General features: G+C 43.4%; 1 protein-coding gene and 1 long non-coding RNA gene across 6 annotated transcripts in view; one reads left to right on the top strand and one right to left on the bottom strand.

The window, feature by feature from the left end:
- Positions 1 to 14,590, bottom strand: part of LOC128314449 (uncharacterized) — a 27,608-nt gene that overhangs the window by 5,029 nt on the left and 7,989 nt on the right. For 2 of the 5 annotated variants that reach the window (XR_008296090.1, XR_008296089.1), the window contains exon 4: positions 2,941 to 3,578. The exons of 1 other annotated variant lie outside the window; for it this stretch is intronic. This is a non-coding gene — a long non-coding RNA (uncharacterized LOC128314449). Of the gene's footprint in view, positions 1 to 2,940; positions 3,579 to 6,507; positions 12,900 to 14,590 lie in introns of those variants that run through there. 2 more of the 5 variants (XR_008296092.1, XR_008296093.1) reach the window with 2 other exon arrangements.
- REELD1 (reeler domain containing 1) overlaps positions 10,557 to 14,590 on the top strand; it is a 22,754-nt gene continuing 18,720 nt past the window's right edge. Inside the window, exon 1 of the mRNA XM_027066857.2 lies at positions 10,557 to 14,409. The gene's annotated coding sequence lies outside the window, so the exon portion shown is untranslated. The remainder of the gene's footprint in view (positions 14,410 to 14,590) is intronic.

Genomic DNA, 14,590 nt, shown 5'->3' with positions numbered 1-14,590 from the left:
TGTTTCGGCGTTTTGTCTCCAATGGCTGAAGGTGTGTGGCACATTGGTCCTCAGTTTGCTGTCTTCCTGCTGACAACTGCACAGAAACTCAATCTTGATGCCCTTGAATAATTTACCTCTGTCTTTGGCAAGCATTTTTGCTTCCAGATGGAAATACTCTCACCCTCAGTATCAGGCCAGTATTATACTCAGTATCATATACTGAGTATAATACTCAGTATCAGTATTATTATTACTTGAAAGTTTTGAAACACTGGCAAGGAGGCAAGTTACAGTGCAACGGGGACCTTAACATCCACTGGAGGTTCATCCTGCCACAAAGAGACCATCTCACACATCTTGACTTGCCCTGCTGATGGTTCCATTGCTTAGAAATTAGAAGACATACCAGGGAAGGCTGATACTGGACCCGTAAGGAGGAAAGGCACCAACAGGGAAGTGATGGGAAATTGGAGGAGAAATGACTTTGCCACCCTGGTATGTGTACCACGGAATAAAATAAATGTTGAATGTAGTCAGACACATCTCCCGAAGCGCCCAGGAACCTTTCTAAAGTCTCCTTCTATACACAGACTCTAAAGAGAAAGTAAAGGCCAGCGCCTTCAGAGAGTTCCATATAAAAATATGGAACAGCCAGTAGGTATTCAAGGCTGGCTTTCTGCTGGCCGCTGTTCTAAGCTCTTTACAACTCTTAATTTTTCCCAACAACCCCACGAAAAAGACATTAATCCTTCTGCAAATGGGGAAATCTAAGCACCAAAAGGAACTTGCTCAACATCCCCCAGCTAGTAAGGGGCAGGGGTGGGATTTAAGCCCCTCAGGCTGGCTCCAGGGACTTTAAACCATCACCTGAATGTGTCAAGAAGCCCGAACCCCCAAATGAAAGGAGGCTTTTTAGAATAAAGTGAACAACGAAATGACAGGCCCGCTTGTTAATGAGGACAGCATGGCATTAACAGGTGGCTAGAAGACCAGGCTGATTGGGCCTTATTTCCTTCCTTTATTCTTTTTTTCAATGTTTATTTCTTTTGAGAGAGAGCGTGCACAAGCCAGGGAGGGGCAGAGGGAGACAGAGGATCTGAAGCACAGAGAGCCAGGTGCGGGGCTCGAACTCGCAAACGGTGAGATCGTGACCTGCACCGAAGTCGGATGCTTAACCGACTGAGCCACCCGGGCGCCCCACCTTTCCTTGCTCTTCAAAAGGAGTAATCTCCAAACTGAAAACCTTGCTGGGAGAGAAACAGAGTCCACACAAACACCGAAGACTGTGGGCCCTCTTAAGTTGACTCAAGTCTCCAGTGGCGCCCGATGCAGAGGCCGATGCACAAGACAGCTTGCTGACAACACCGTGGAAATGCCGTGAGGAGCCTTTGAGACTCAAGAAATGAGAGATGAACACGCGCTCTGGCTTAAAAAAAGGAGGAATAAAGGATAGGGAAACAGTAGGCCAGTAAAGATGTTAAAACCTTGCACTACTCAAAAAATTAGAACACGGCTTAGAAAAAAAAGGTGATTTTTTTTTTTTTTTAGAAGGCAGGACAGATTCGCTTGAACAAGTCCTCTCAAGACCACATAATATTTAATCAGCAGAGTTTCTAAACTACTGAACTACAGGAATATAATTGTCGTGTCCTCACCGTCACCATCAGTGTCGTCCTGGCTAACAACTACTGAGCAGTTTCCTCGTGCCACATGTTGTCTAAAGCTCTCAGCATACATCACCTTATTTAATGCTCGGGACCAACCACCCCCTATCCTAGTAGCGGCCTCTCTTCGTCTTAACGCGTGGAACACCACTTCTCAGCCTTGTGGACAAAAATAAAGTAGACTAGTTGTTAATATGATCAGAGGATGTGCGACTGATTCCTGGAAATGAAGAGGGATGTATGTGTACATAAACACAGCCGTGTGGGAACAACTGTGCTTATGTTACAATCTGTTCTTGCTTCTATACAGTTTAATATTTTCATCAATTACTCAGGTAAAGGGAAAAGAAAGAGTTTTCAGGTGGTGTAGTGTAGGTGGGGAGAGATAATGCCAGAAATAGAATCAAGAGTGAGAAAGCCCAAGGAGCTGGGATAAGAGTAAAAGCAATAAACTGGAAACAAAAAAATCACTTCAATTTAGGGTTTGGGTTTTGGTTTTTTTTGCTTTAAGTATATAACACAGCTTGGGGAGACCCAGAATTACTGAATCCCAATGTTTGGAAGGAATTCTTGGTTTTCCCACCAAATCTACGTCAGTGTTTCGAGTTCCACATGATGGGAGATTTAGTGGATAAAGACCAGTAGTTTAAAAAAGTAAAATAGAGAAAAGTCAAAGTGCACCACTTACAGGAATTATTAGTATTATTGTGTGAGCTTCTGTTTCCATTTTATTCTTGGTTGTGTATGCCCTTGGTGGTGACATAAAATTTATCTTCTACTAGAGAGTGTGGTCAAAAAATTTGAAAGCCACTACTGTGGCCAGTTCTTAAAATACTTGTCTTTCATTACTGCATTAATATACACTTCATTACTTCATTAATTCCCCTTCATTAATATATGGGGAAATATAGAGATTTGTACTTTGTACAGATATGACTCAGAGGAAGATATTTTTCCACGTACTGTTGAATTTAAATGTGTCTCACTGTAGCTTGAGCAAATTGGTTGTGTCTCAGCCCTGCCACTTACTGGCTGCATGATCTTGCTCACATCATTTCACATTAAAAAATTTTTTTCAATGTTTATTTATTTTTGAGAGAGAGACAGAGAGAGAGTGCAAGCAGGGGAGGGGCAGAGAGAGAGGGAGACACAGAATCCGTGAAGCAGGCTCCAGGCTCTGAGCTGTCAGCACAGAGCCAGATGCGGGGCTCAAACTCACAAGCTACGAGATCATGACCTGAGCCGAAGTTGGATGCTTAACCGACTGAGCCACCCAGGCAACCCTCATTTCAGCTTTTTTTTTTTTTTTAACGTTTTATTTATTTTTGAGACAGGGAGAGACAGAGCATGAACAAGGGAGGGTCAGAGAGAGGGAGACACAGAATCTGAAACAGGCTCCAGGCTCTGAGCTGTCAGCACAGAGCCCGACGTGGGGCTCGAACTCACGGACCGAGAGATCATGACCTGAGCTGAAGTCGGCCGCTTAACCGACTGAGCCACCCAGGCGCCCCCCTCATTTCAGCTTTTTAATCCAGAATATCCTAATGTATGAAAACGGAAATATTACCAATAACAAAGCAATAACACCTTCCAAACCTAATGTGATGGTAAAATCTTTTTCTTTCTTTTTCCTTTTTTTTTTAAAGAAGGCACTTTAAAAACGGAAGATTTTTACAAATGTTATTCTCCCTTATAGCCCTTAAATTCACCTTGGGCATTCTTGTAAACCTTTCAGCTATTTGAAGACAGTTACTATGAACCTTCTCCCCGCAAGCTGAATCTCCCTGTCTGTTCAGCCACTCTTCAGAAATGTGCGTTTCAGAGTCGACAAACCACTCTGGCACTTTCTTCTAAATGCACTCCATGTTGTATATGTTTCTTCTGTTTTATTTATTTTTCTCCTGCGTACTCATTTTAAAGTGAGCAGTCAACCTGAGAAATAACATGCAAGCTGTGTGTTAGGCGCAGGATATTATTGATGATTACTTTGCTGTTTCCAAACTTGTTTTTAATGCTGGGATATACTCATCTTCCACAAAAATAAAACAGGGTGCCCAGAATCTAATTCCCAATGTAGACTAAAATCTCAGAATATAATGGAACAATTATGCTCCTTGTTTGGGAGACAAAATTGCACTAAAATTTTTATTTTGGCTGTTTTGTTTTTTAGTGACTTTTCAGCTAAGAGCTCTAACGTGGTTTCTTGTTGTTTTTGTTTTTAGTTGTTTTTTGTTTTTTTTTTTAATGCCTGCTGGTGAGCCGTATCTTCTCCATCTTGGGTTTATGCCATTGGTTTTTTTCTGACCTAAGAAAAGCACTTCACATTTGTCCTTGTTTAATTTCATCTTGTTAGATTCAGCTCATTGCTCTAGCCTGTCAAGATCGTTTTTCATCATTATTTTGTCATGCAGTCATCTGCCTGCTCCTCCCCGTGGCTGGTCACCCACAGGCCACAGTCGCATGCCTGCTATACCTTCCTCCCATAGCCCTGGAGAGAAGAAGCCACAGGAAACCCCTGTCCAGGTGACATGATGGAGTAGACAATGAGTGTCCTTTAGGGGAAGTCACTCAGACCGTTTACAATTCTTCTTCCTGTCCTTGTGTTATTTTAGCCCATTTTTCCCCCTATGGTCTATAAAGATAAGAAACAGGCAATTGATTATATTTACCTTTTTTACCTAGCTGCTAGGAAGCTCAGAGACTGAGCCAATCATCCATTTTTAATGGGTCTAAAACATTCCGAACTCCACAGAAATAAAATAATAACACATGTGGTAGAGCTTTTTTCCAAATGATGTGTTTATATGATATAATAATATATGTAATTTTAAAGAATTTGGCTACATAGAGTATACCCTACTTGAAACTGTTCTATTTCTTATATATCTCAAATTGTGTTCTATCTATACACATGACATAGAAGGGCAAAACATTAAGGGCCTGCCATATTTAAATTTTGTTTACATTTAAACTGTGTTCAAATAATTAATATTTTCTACGTAACTATAGATCCTTCAGTAATATGGGTGCAAATCTGGCTTTGGGAGGGAAATACAGGGACTTCTGTGGCAGGAATAACAGTGATGCTAACAAAAACTCGCTGTTCCTTCAAATCATGGGGTAAGCAAATACACCAGCCCGAGGTGGAGTGACACGAGGGGGTGAAAGTGGTGTTAGTGGCTCGGCCTACAGTAGACCTTTCCTTACATTTTTAAGGGTGCTGTTGTCACGTGGATTTTGCTCACTTTACCACAGCATTTTTATGTGAAGGAAGAATGAAGCCCGGGTCTGGGAATCAGGAAGTCTGCTGTTTCTCTCTCCTGCTTTCCTAGACGGCCGTATGGTGGGAGGCAGAGTGCATTTCTCTGAAATGCCTCAAACTCACCAAGATGGGGGCCACCCTCGTGTGTTAGAGGCGTGTGCAGAGGACCTCAATAATTCAGTAATGACGCTGGGTAGTCAGATTCCCAGGAGTAAGTTCTGGGGTAGTATTGAGGGGCCGAGAGGCTGACTTCTGTGGCTGTTTATCAGGAGGCCAGTGAATGAGGCCTGTCACTTTTAGGTGTCTGTTTAGTAGAACAAAGAGCAGTGGTAACAGATTGTGACAGAACTACAGGTGGTGTGGGAGGAACGCAGACCCAGCTGTGGAGTCGAGGGTCATAAACCAAAAGAAGGAGTTTGTCCTGCAGAAATGATCTATAAAAGTGAACCAGAGAATCACGCTTGGAGTTCGGTCTTTGCAGCTGCCTTGAAAAATATCTAAAAAGCAGGTAAAAAATAAATAAATAAATAAAAATAAAAAAATTGGTGAAGCCTTTCACATTCAAGGATTTGGTATTCTCCATTGCCAAGGTGGGAGGGGTGGGGCTAAACAAATAATTTGCTTCTTTTTGATGCAAAAATGGTAAGAGGTTTGGATCCCTTCTATGAAGGAGAATAAACTCTGCTGTGACTGCTTCCATGATGGGAGATGAAGGGGCATTATAGGGGGTGAGAAAATGAAAGGTGGTGTTTAGGTACTCAAACATAATGCTATGTTCTTTTATTTTATTTTATTTTATTTTATTCCATTCCATTCCATTTCATTTCATTTCATTTTTATTTTATTTTATTTTATTTTATTTTATTTTATTTTATTTTATTTTATTTTACTTTGTTTATTTATTTATTTTGAGAAAGAGAAGGAGAGAGAGAATCCCAAGCAGACTCTACCCTATCTCACCCTAGCACAGAGCCTACGTGGGACTCAATCTCATGAACCAGGTGCCCCCATCCTTAGAATTTTTAAATGCTCCCCAATTTGAGAAGATCTGCTGTAGCTGGAAGGGAGTAAAGGCATCTGGCAGAGTTCAGTATGGAGGACCCCTGAGGTCCAGTTCCACTGCAGTGGCTTTTCCTTGCATGCCTTGAAAGAATGGTTTGCCTGTCTATGGTAGGTTTGCAGTGTTAATATGCGAGGTCTTCAGTGAGAAGTTCTAATTAGGCTGCTTACTCACTCAGAGTGGACTTCCAAACCCTGGTCCTAGAAATAGGGAATGGAAGTCTTGCCTCCCATCCTTCATTTGCTCTCCAGAACCAGCGCAGGCCGCTCCCTCCTCATGCTTAGCTCTCATGAACATCTGATGGCAGATGTAATAGCACAGGGGTTAGGAGCACAGGCTCCAGGAGCGCCTGGGTGGCTCAGTCGGTTGAGTGACCAACTCTTGATTTCAGCTCGGGTCATGATCCCAGGGTGGTGGGATCAGCCCTGCATTAGTCTCTGTGCTGAGTGTGGAGCCTGCTTAGGATTCCCTCTCTCTCTCTCTCTCTCTCTCTCTCTCTCTCCCCCCACCCCTGCCCCGGACTGCTTGCACGCGCGTGTGCTCTCTGTCTCTCTCTCTCTAAAAAAAAAAAAAAGTATCTTCTATTAGTAATACAATAAATGCTTGGAAAAAAGGAGCCCAGACTCCAGAGCTCCTCTGCTGTGCTGTACAACTCAGCTCCTTCACTTATTAGCAATGTCACATCAGGCAGGTTACTTAAATCTCTCTGCGTCTCAGGTTCCTCATCTGTAACATGGAGAGGATATTCGCGCATATTCTGTAGGGTCGTTGCAAGGACCAGATGAGTTTGTACAAGTAAAGTGTCAGGTGTGTGCCTGGCACGTGGTAAGAGCTCAATAAATGGCAGCTATTATTCCTACTTCCCTGGGAAAATTGGAAGAAGGATGATTAAAATAAAGGCCATGCTAGACTACTTAACAGCTGACTTACAGTGAGCATGGTATTGTGCTCTGCATGGCAGCTAAGCAATTTGAAGATGATTCCCACCCTCCAGGAGTTTAGAACTAGGTTGGTAGGAAAGAGTACCACAAAGCCCAAGTCCCATGAGCATAAAGAGTGCCCGTGGAGTCGGATCCTAAAAAGATGCTACAAGACCATGATATATGTTAGAAATCCCCTGAATTATTTCCATACTGGGCTTTGAGACTAATTTCTGGCATCCAGTTGCAAGATGTGAACGTTTGGGTTTTTAGAAAGGGAAAAGGAAATTTGGATCCCCTGATACTCTTTTTCTATACTGCCGTAATAAATATGTGATCATCTCTCCCCTAATCGTTTATCCCATTGTTCTGTGATTATCTGCTGACACCTTAGTCTCCATTGTCAGCCTGTCTGACACTCTGTGTTACTCATCTTCGTATCCCCAGCCCCGCGCACATGGCCTGCATTTGATAGGCATTTACTTAAAGGCTGGCTGAAGGAGTAAATGAGTGCTGAGGGCGTCCTCAGCATATCTAAAATTGAACACCATAAACTTCCCTCTTTCATCAGGTGGATGTCAGTTATATTATTCGCTCAGGCTTTCTAAATACCGATCTTTTTTCTTTCTTATTTTTAAACCTCTTTGGCCTCCGTACAAACAATCTCTAAATCTTTCTGATTCTTCCTTTTGCTTCCATCTACTCTCGTCAACATCCCTGTCTCTATCACCCTATATCAGGTGTCCCTTATTCTATTTCTGGATAATGACTGCAAACACCATCCCATCTGCCCCTTCCACTTTCAATACCTTTCTTCAAGCTATCCTTCCTGCTTGGAATGTTCTGTTACCCCTCTCTATCCAAACCCCACCTCACCTCTAAGAGCAACCATCTCTTCTTGCTTCTAGTTGAACTACCCCTCTCTGCTCTCAGTTCTGGTAGCCTGGCTTTATCTCCTTTCCGACAACAGCTTGCACTTACTTCTGTGCATCCCTGTGCTAGCACATCTGGTCCTTGCAACATTCTTGTGAGGAATCTAACAGTGTGCCCATTGTACAGATGGGAGACATGAAGCTCACCAACATTAATTAACCTAAGGTGACAAAACTGGCTGTCTGCCTCCAGAGCTCTTTCTTCTCCATCTTACTGCCTCACCCCCAGTAAAACATTAACCTTCTAGAAGTGAGAAGAGATCCTGCTGATTCTTTGTTGCATCACAGATGGTCTTAGGTATTGCTTTGCAAATAATAAGCATTCAAATAGCGATTAGTTTTAATGGCCTCTTTGTCTGTATTGTTCTTTAATAGGGAGAATGGAGGAGAGGATAATTGGATAGAAAAAGGAGCACTATGCCATCCTTTTTTTTTTTTTTTTTTTTAATGGAACAAAGTGAACTATAGTCTGGAGAGTGAAGCAAGTCACCAAGCCCGCTAAATGTACAGAAATGCCCATTGAGTCCCCATTTCTTAAGTAAATTAAAGTAGAGTTTGAAGAAAATGAGAATCTTTCTCTTTTCTTACACACGTTGTCCCAGCACTCCAGAAATCTGTAGGCTTAAAAAAATTATCTAGGTAAATATTAAAATGCTCACTACAATAATGACACTAGAATAGCCAATATCTATGTAAAAACACCAGTCCATTTCAATGGAAATTCATGACCAGGGCATGAATTTATGAGTGACCGAAGGCACTGGCTCTATTTCTAGAGACTGAGCCTGACAGAATGTCCACCTGTCGGCTGGAGTTAAGGTCCCGGAGGCAGGACTGGCATAGTGAGCTCTGTTGCCCCGCTGGTCCCTCCTTTCTGAGGACCCAATGGGCATTTGCCAAAACCGTTTTAAGGCTGACTCCTAAACCAGTAGTGACGCAGGATCATGTCCGTGCAGGTAGTGTTTATACGCCAGTCCGTAATTATGTGCCATACCGCGTCATCTCAAGGTGTTCTCAGAGTACCTCATTCTTCTACCTTTATGGCTAAAATAAAACTTTAAAAATATGTGTAATTCTCAACCTGGAAGAAATCTAAGAGATTATTTAATTCAAGCCTCTTATTTTATACCTGAGGTGACCCAGAGAAGTTAAGTGATTTGCAGAAGGACAAGCTTCTAATTTGTAACCGTAGAACCCACCAGGAGACTGATCCCGTATTTCCTAATATAATCATTCTAGTCAGGGCCATGGGATGTTAATGTAAGGATTTAGTCATGTTACATCAGGTGCAGCTAAATTGTTAGTGTGAAACGACTGGAGCAGATTCAAGCAAAAACCCAATGTTTTCTCACTTTTCTGGTGTACACAGCTTGGTTTTCTTCATGCTGGAATGGGGATTGGACTCCAGAGGAGCCTGGGATGAGCTCTGCCTTGCTCCTGCTTTGGTCCTTGTTTTCCCTCTTGCTCTCTCGTGATCATTCTCTCTCTCTCTCACCTGTCAGGGGCCACATGGCACAGGGACCCCTCCTCTGCATAGGCTCTGTTATCTCCATAGCTCTGCCAGCTTCTGTTTCCCCAAACGAAATGTGTTTTAAGCCCTTCCCATGCAAAGGGCTAACTGCTTATTATTTATTCTTCGGTGAAACTTCAGGAGAACTTTGGGATACGGGTACAAGAATTACAGTTATCTTTATTTTGTAGATCAGGTTCCAGAGGTAGTGGGTGGCAAAGCTGTGATAAGGAGCCCTATCTACCACAGCCTGAAAGCTGTGCGATCTTTGACAAGTTGTGTAAATGCTGTGACTCCTTTTCCCCACCTCTAAAACGGAATGATAATGAGATGGACCTCATAGTGTCATTGTGAGTATTAATGAGGTAATTAACTAACTAACCAGTTTAGTAGACCAATGCCTGTACTACATAATCACCGTGTAAATGTGTTATTATTTGTATTTACTATTGTTTCCCCTCAGCTGCACTGCTTTTTCTTACCTGTCTTGCTCATGGTACGACATAGCCTGACCCCACATCATGACCTCTTTGCTCAACCACCTTTCTTGGTTTCAACCTGTGCTGCCCAATATGGTAGCAACTCAGAAGCTACGGTTTTTGAGTACTTTCTTTTCTTTTTCTTTTTTGTTTCCTGAGTATTTTAAATGTGGGTAGTCTGGACTGAGATATGCTGGAAGTGTAAAATATATACTGCATAGCAAATACTGTGCAAAAAGAAAGCAAAATACCTTGCTAATGCTTTTTTATGTGATTGCATGTGAAATGATAATGTTTTCAAAATAATGAGTTAGATCAATGTATTATTAGAATAAATTGCACTTGTTTCTTTACTTTAAAAAAAAAAGATAATTAGAGGGGTGCCTGGGTGGCTCAGTCGGTTAAGAGTCTGACTCTTGATCTCGGCTCAGTTCATGATCTCATGGTTCATGGGATTGAGTCCCACGTCCGCAGAGCCTGCTTGGGATTCTCTCTCTCCCTCTCTCTCTGCCCCTCCCCTGCTTGTGACTTTCTCTCTCTCTCTCTCTCAAAATAAACAAACAGTTTTTTAAAATGACAATTAGAAGAATTTAAATTACATATGTGGCTTGCATTATGTTTCTTTTTTAAAAAAATATAATTTATTGTCAAATTGGCTAACACACAGTGTGTAAAGTGTGCTCTTGGTTTCAGGGGTAGATTCCTGTGGTCCATCGTTTACATACAACACCCAGTGCTCATCCCAACAAGTGTCCTCCTCAATGCCCGTCACACATTTTCTCCACTCCCCTGCCCCCATCAACCCTCAGTTTGTTCTCTATATTTGAGAGTCTCTTATGGATTTGTCTCTCTCTGTTTGAAACTATTTTTTCCCCTTCCCCTTCCCCCACAGTCTTCTGTTAAGTTTCTCAAGTTCCACAGATGAGTGAAAACATATAATAACCTGTCTTTCCCTGACTGACTTATTTCACTCAGCATAATACCCTCCAGTTCCATCCACGTTGTTGCAAATGGCAAGATTTCATTCTTTCTCATTGCCAAGTAGTATTCCATTGTATATATAAACCACATCTTCTTTATCCATTCATCAGTTGATGACATTTGGGCTCTTTCCATGATTTGGTTCTTGTTGAAAGTGCTGCTATAAACACTGGGGTCCATGTGCCCCTATGAATGCTTGCATTATGTTTCTATTGGCCAGTGCTGATATAGAGAAACCTTCTATGTTCTCTGTGAGATTCTCAGGAGAGGATGTGGTTCAGCCCTGCCCGAGGAGGAGAGCCTCCCCACCATCAGGTGGCTGCTCTGGTACCAATCGGCTCTGTGGAGGGAGTGGTGCAGAGCATGCTGCTGACTCAGGGGAGGCTGGGGGTGTGATGGCAATGGGGGCCACATCCAGGATAAGATGTCCTCCTGGTATCCAAGGAAAAGTATTACATGGGAAAGTGGCAGGATTATTATTGAGCCATTTACGTTTGCTCTACCTCTTTGCCATCCCCTCTTTAATCTGCTAGCTGGCCTTTTAGGACCTCCACATCAGGAGAATTCGGGTTGCAGAACCAAAGCAGAAGTGTCAGTAGATTGCCCCTCCACCTATGGGGGTAGACTAGGCCAGGTGACCAGGGAGGGGGAGGGAGAGCAGGGAGATTTTGGTCCTGAGACTACGTGGGGAGTGAAGAGGTTAACCACGCTCCTCGTAGTAGCAGGGATCTGTCCTGCTTGTAGCAGTACCCAGTGGAGGGGGTGGCTGAACTTCAGAGAGGAGAGGCCACCCAGTTCATCTAGGGAGCCCCTCAGCCTGGCTGGACTTGAACCCTTCTTTTCTGGGAAGCATGTGAGCGAACAGCCTTTAAGTGACCACAAGAGCTTAGAAAACTAGGATAATAGCAATGGAAGTCCTTCACCCTAATATTCTAGGCCTACCAGATTCCCTTATGACTCAACAAAAGATGGAGATTTCCTCCCTCCTGCTGGGACAGAGGCTTAGAGGAGCCAGATTTACTCAGTTTGATTTCACTCTGCATCGGGAATACCAGAGGCCTAGGCCAAGGAAGCTCAACTTCCTTTGGTGGTTATAAGGTTAATTGCCTCATTCATACTTGCCATGACAAGCTAAGCAGGCCCCCTAAAATTACAGGGATAGGACTGTAGTCTCTGAATGAGTGCTTTCCTCGTTAAGTCATTCACTTCCTTAAGATTTCTGGAATGGAAACTAGGCCTGATGGTCCAGCCGTTGCTGTCTCTGGAGCCTCCTACTCCATATCACCCCACAGGGTCCATGCTAGAATTTTCTTCTGGCACCCTACATTCAGCCAGTCACCACACCCTACCAAGTCTACTTCCAGAGGATCTCCTGAGTCCATCCCTCTGGTCCCGCACCATCATTGCTCACCCTCTCATTTCTTACTGGCCTGCAATACAGCAGGCTCCTCCACGGCCCTAATCTCTGGCTCTGGCTCTGGCTCTGGCTCTCCGGATGTTTCCAGAACTGCCTTCGTGGAACTCCAGCTGCCTGTCTTGCTACTCTACTGCTTAAACAGCCACAGTAGCTCCTTTCTTTCTCACTGGATATGGTTTGACCTCCTCACTATGATATGAAAATCCCTTCAAAGTTTGGATGCTTTCCTCCTCCCTTGCAACCTTCTCTCCGAGAACATCTTAAACACGCCAGGCCTTGTTCAGGACTCCACAGTCAAATTTCATAGGTGGAAAAATGAAAACAAACAAGCAAACACACAAAAAGCCCCTCAAATGAGTTCCAGTAAGGGAGAACTCCTCAGAGAGCTGTCAAGAATGAAATTCAGTTGTGACTTGCCCTGTCACCCTATTCCAACCCTAGTTTGTCTTACCCTTTCAGCTTGAATGATCTGTGTTCCTTGAAAAGTCCAAATTCTCAAGGTAGCTGATTGGTTGCTGCCCAATCAGTGGGTTTCCTGGTCTCCGATAAGGTGGCCATCTCTGGCTAATCAGTCATGGTGACATGGGAGGTTGTTGTGTGGTGTGTGTGGGCTCTTCCATGGGCTGAGACCTGGGCAGATTCTCCAGAGCAGTACTTCTAGGCCTTAGTGTGCATATGAATCATCTGGGGAGCTTGTTAAAAAGCAGAAATGAACTCAGTGGATCCGCAGGAGGGCGGGAGTGGAGCTGGGAGTCTGCATTTCTAACAAGCTCTTGGGTGATGTTGATGCTCCTGGTCTATGGACCACACTTTGAACAGGGAGATTCTACAAGGGCTGTAGTCAGGACATGGAGTAAAAAGTATTCAATACATTCCTCTTATTCAAGAGTGTTCTCTAATCTTTATTGCCATGAAAAAAAAAATTCTGATCGGTGTTTAAGGTACAATTTAAATGTAACTTCTATGGAGGTTTTTTTTTTTTTTTCCTCTCATGGAGTTAATCACATGTAAATCCTCTGTGATATCCCAATGATCATTTGCCTAATAGCTACGTGTATATATCTGTCCCCTCCGTTTTTTGTTTATTCTATTTAATGTATTTACATACGGTTTTTCTTTGTGTACAGTTTTGATGTGCAATCTGAGTTTTAACCAGCTTGTACAGTTGTGTAACTACCACCACGAGAGGTTCAGAAGAGTTGCATGGCCCCCAGATTCCCTTGTGCTGCCCTCCCTGCAACCCCAGCCCCTGGCAACCACTGACCTGTTTCTGTTCCTATACTTTTGTCTTTTTCATAATGTTATATAAGTAGAGTCATACACCATGTAGCCTTTTGAGTCTCCTCCATTTTGCTGTATTTATGGACCTGAGATAATATGTAATTCATCTTTGTTTCTGCCCAGATAAATGCCTGGCATAAATTTGGTGTTCAGCTACTCCTATTAGCGGTTCGGCAATTTCTCTTGTATTGGAATCATCTGCAAGGCTTGCTGAGCCACAGAGTGCAGGAGCCCACCTCCAGAGTTTCTGATTCAGTAAGTCTGGAGTGGGGTCCAGGAATTTGCAATTCTTACAACTCCCAGATGATGCTGATGTTGTGCTCTGGGAGCCCCACTTTGAGAACCATTGACCCACAGATGTTCGATTATCAAACATCTCAGGAGATTCATATATGCCTGCAAATTTGTGAATTCCAGCCTCAGTGCCATTGAAAGGGGAGGGAGTGTGCTTGTGGTACTTTTTTATACCACACGTGGCTCTCTGCTTTACCAGGGATAACTTCTTCAGCTCACAGTGACTCAAGAAGCAGAGGACACTGAGATTTGCTTGATTCAGTCATTCTCCCCTTGGGAGGGAAACCAAGACGAACGCATAGACTCCTGTAGAGGATGCCAATGCCAGTCATAAGCTAAACCAGTTCCAGTTCTCTCTGGTTCTTCACACAGGCTCAAACAACGTTGGTGTGGAAACCGTGTGTGAGTATGTGTGTGCCATCTTAGAGAAAGCCAATGCGATTAAGGCTGGATCTGGACTCTGAGGGACAGCTCCTGTGGATGCTGAGGATTAGCAGTAACAGCTGCTGTCCTGCCCATTAGAGGAGAAACAGAAGAGAGAACAAAAGACTTGTTTAAAGGATGCATCCCTGCAACTCTGAGTGGGGGGAGCCTTTCCATCAAGGCTGAAGGAAAGTGTGATACTAGGTAAGTGGATGTCTTTCTGGGTTAGGTAGATGAGGTGCTGGTGGGAAAGCAGAAATCTCAAGATTTAAGGAGGAGAGGGTGGGAGTTGAGGCTGTGACCATGGTCTGTGGGATGTGCCCTTCCCCCCTTCCCCTGTAGGCATCTGTGTTTGATCTGACCTGGGGAGAGGAGACCACCTTCT

The sequence above is a fragment of the Acinonyx jubatus genome, chromosome B1 (assembly GCF_027475565.1).
Source record: "Acinonyx jubatus isolate Ajub_Pintada_27869175 chromosome B1, VMU_Ajub_asm_v1.0, whole genome shotgun sequence".
Classification (NCBI taxonomy): domain Eukaryota; kingdom Metazoa; phylum Chordata; class Mammalia; order Carnivora; family Felidae; genus Acinonyx; species Acinonyx jubatus.
This window is presented reverse-complemented; position numbering and strand designations above follow the sequence as displayed.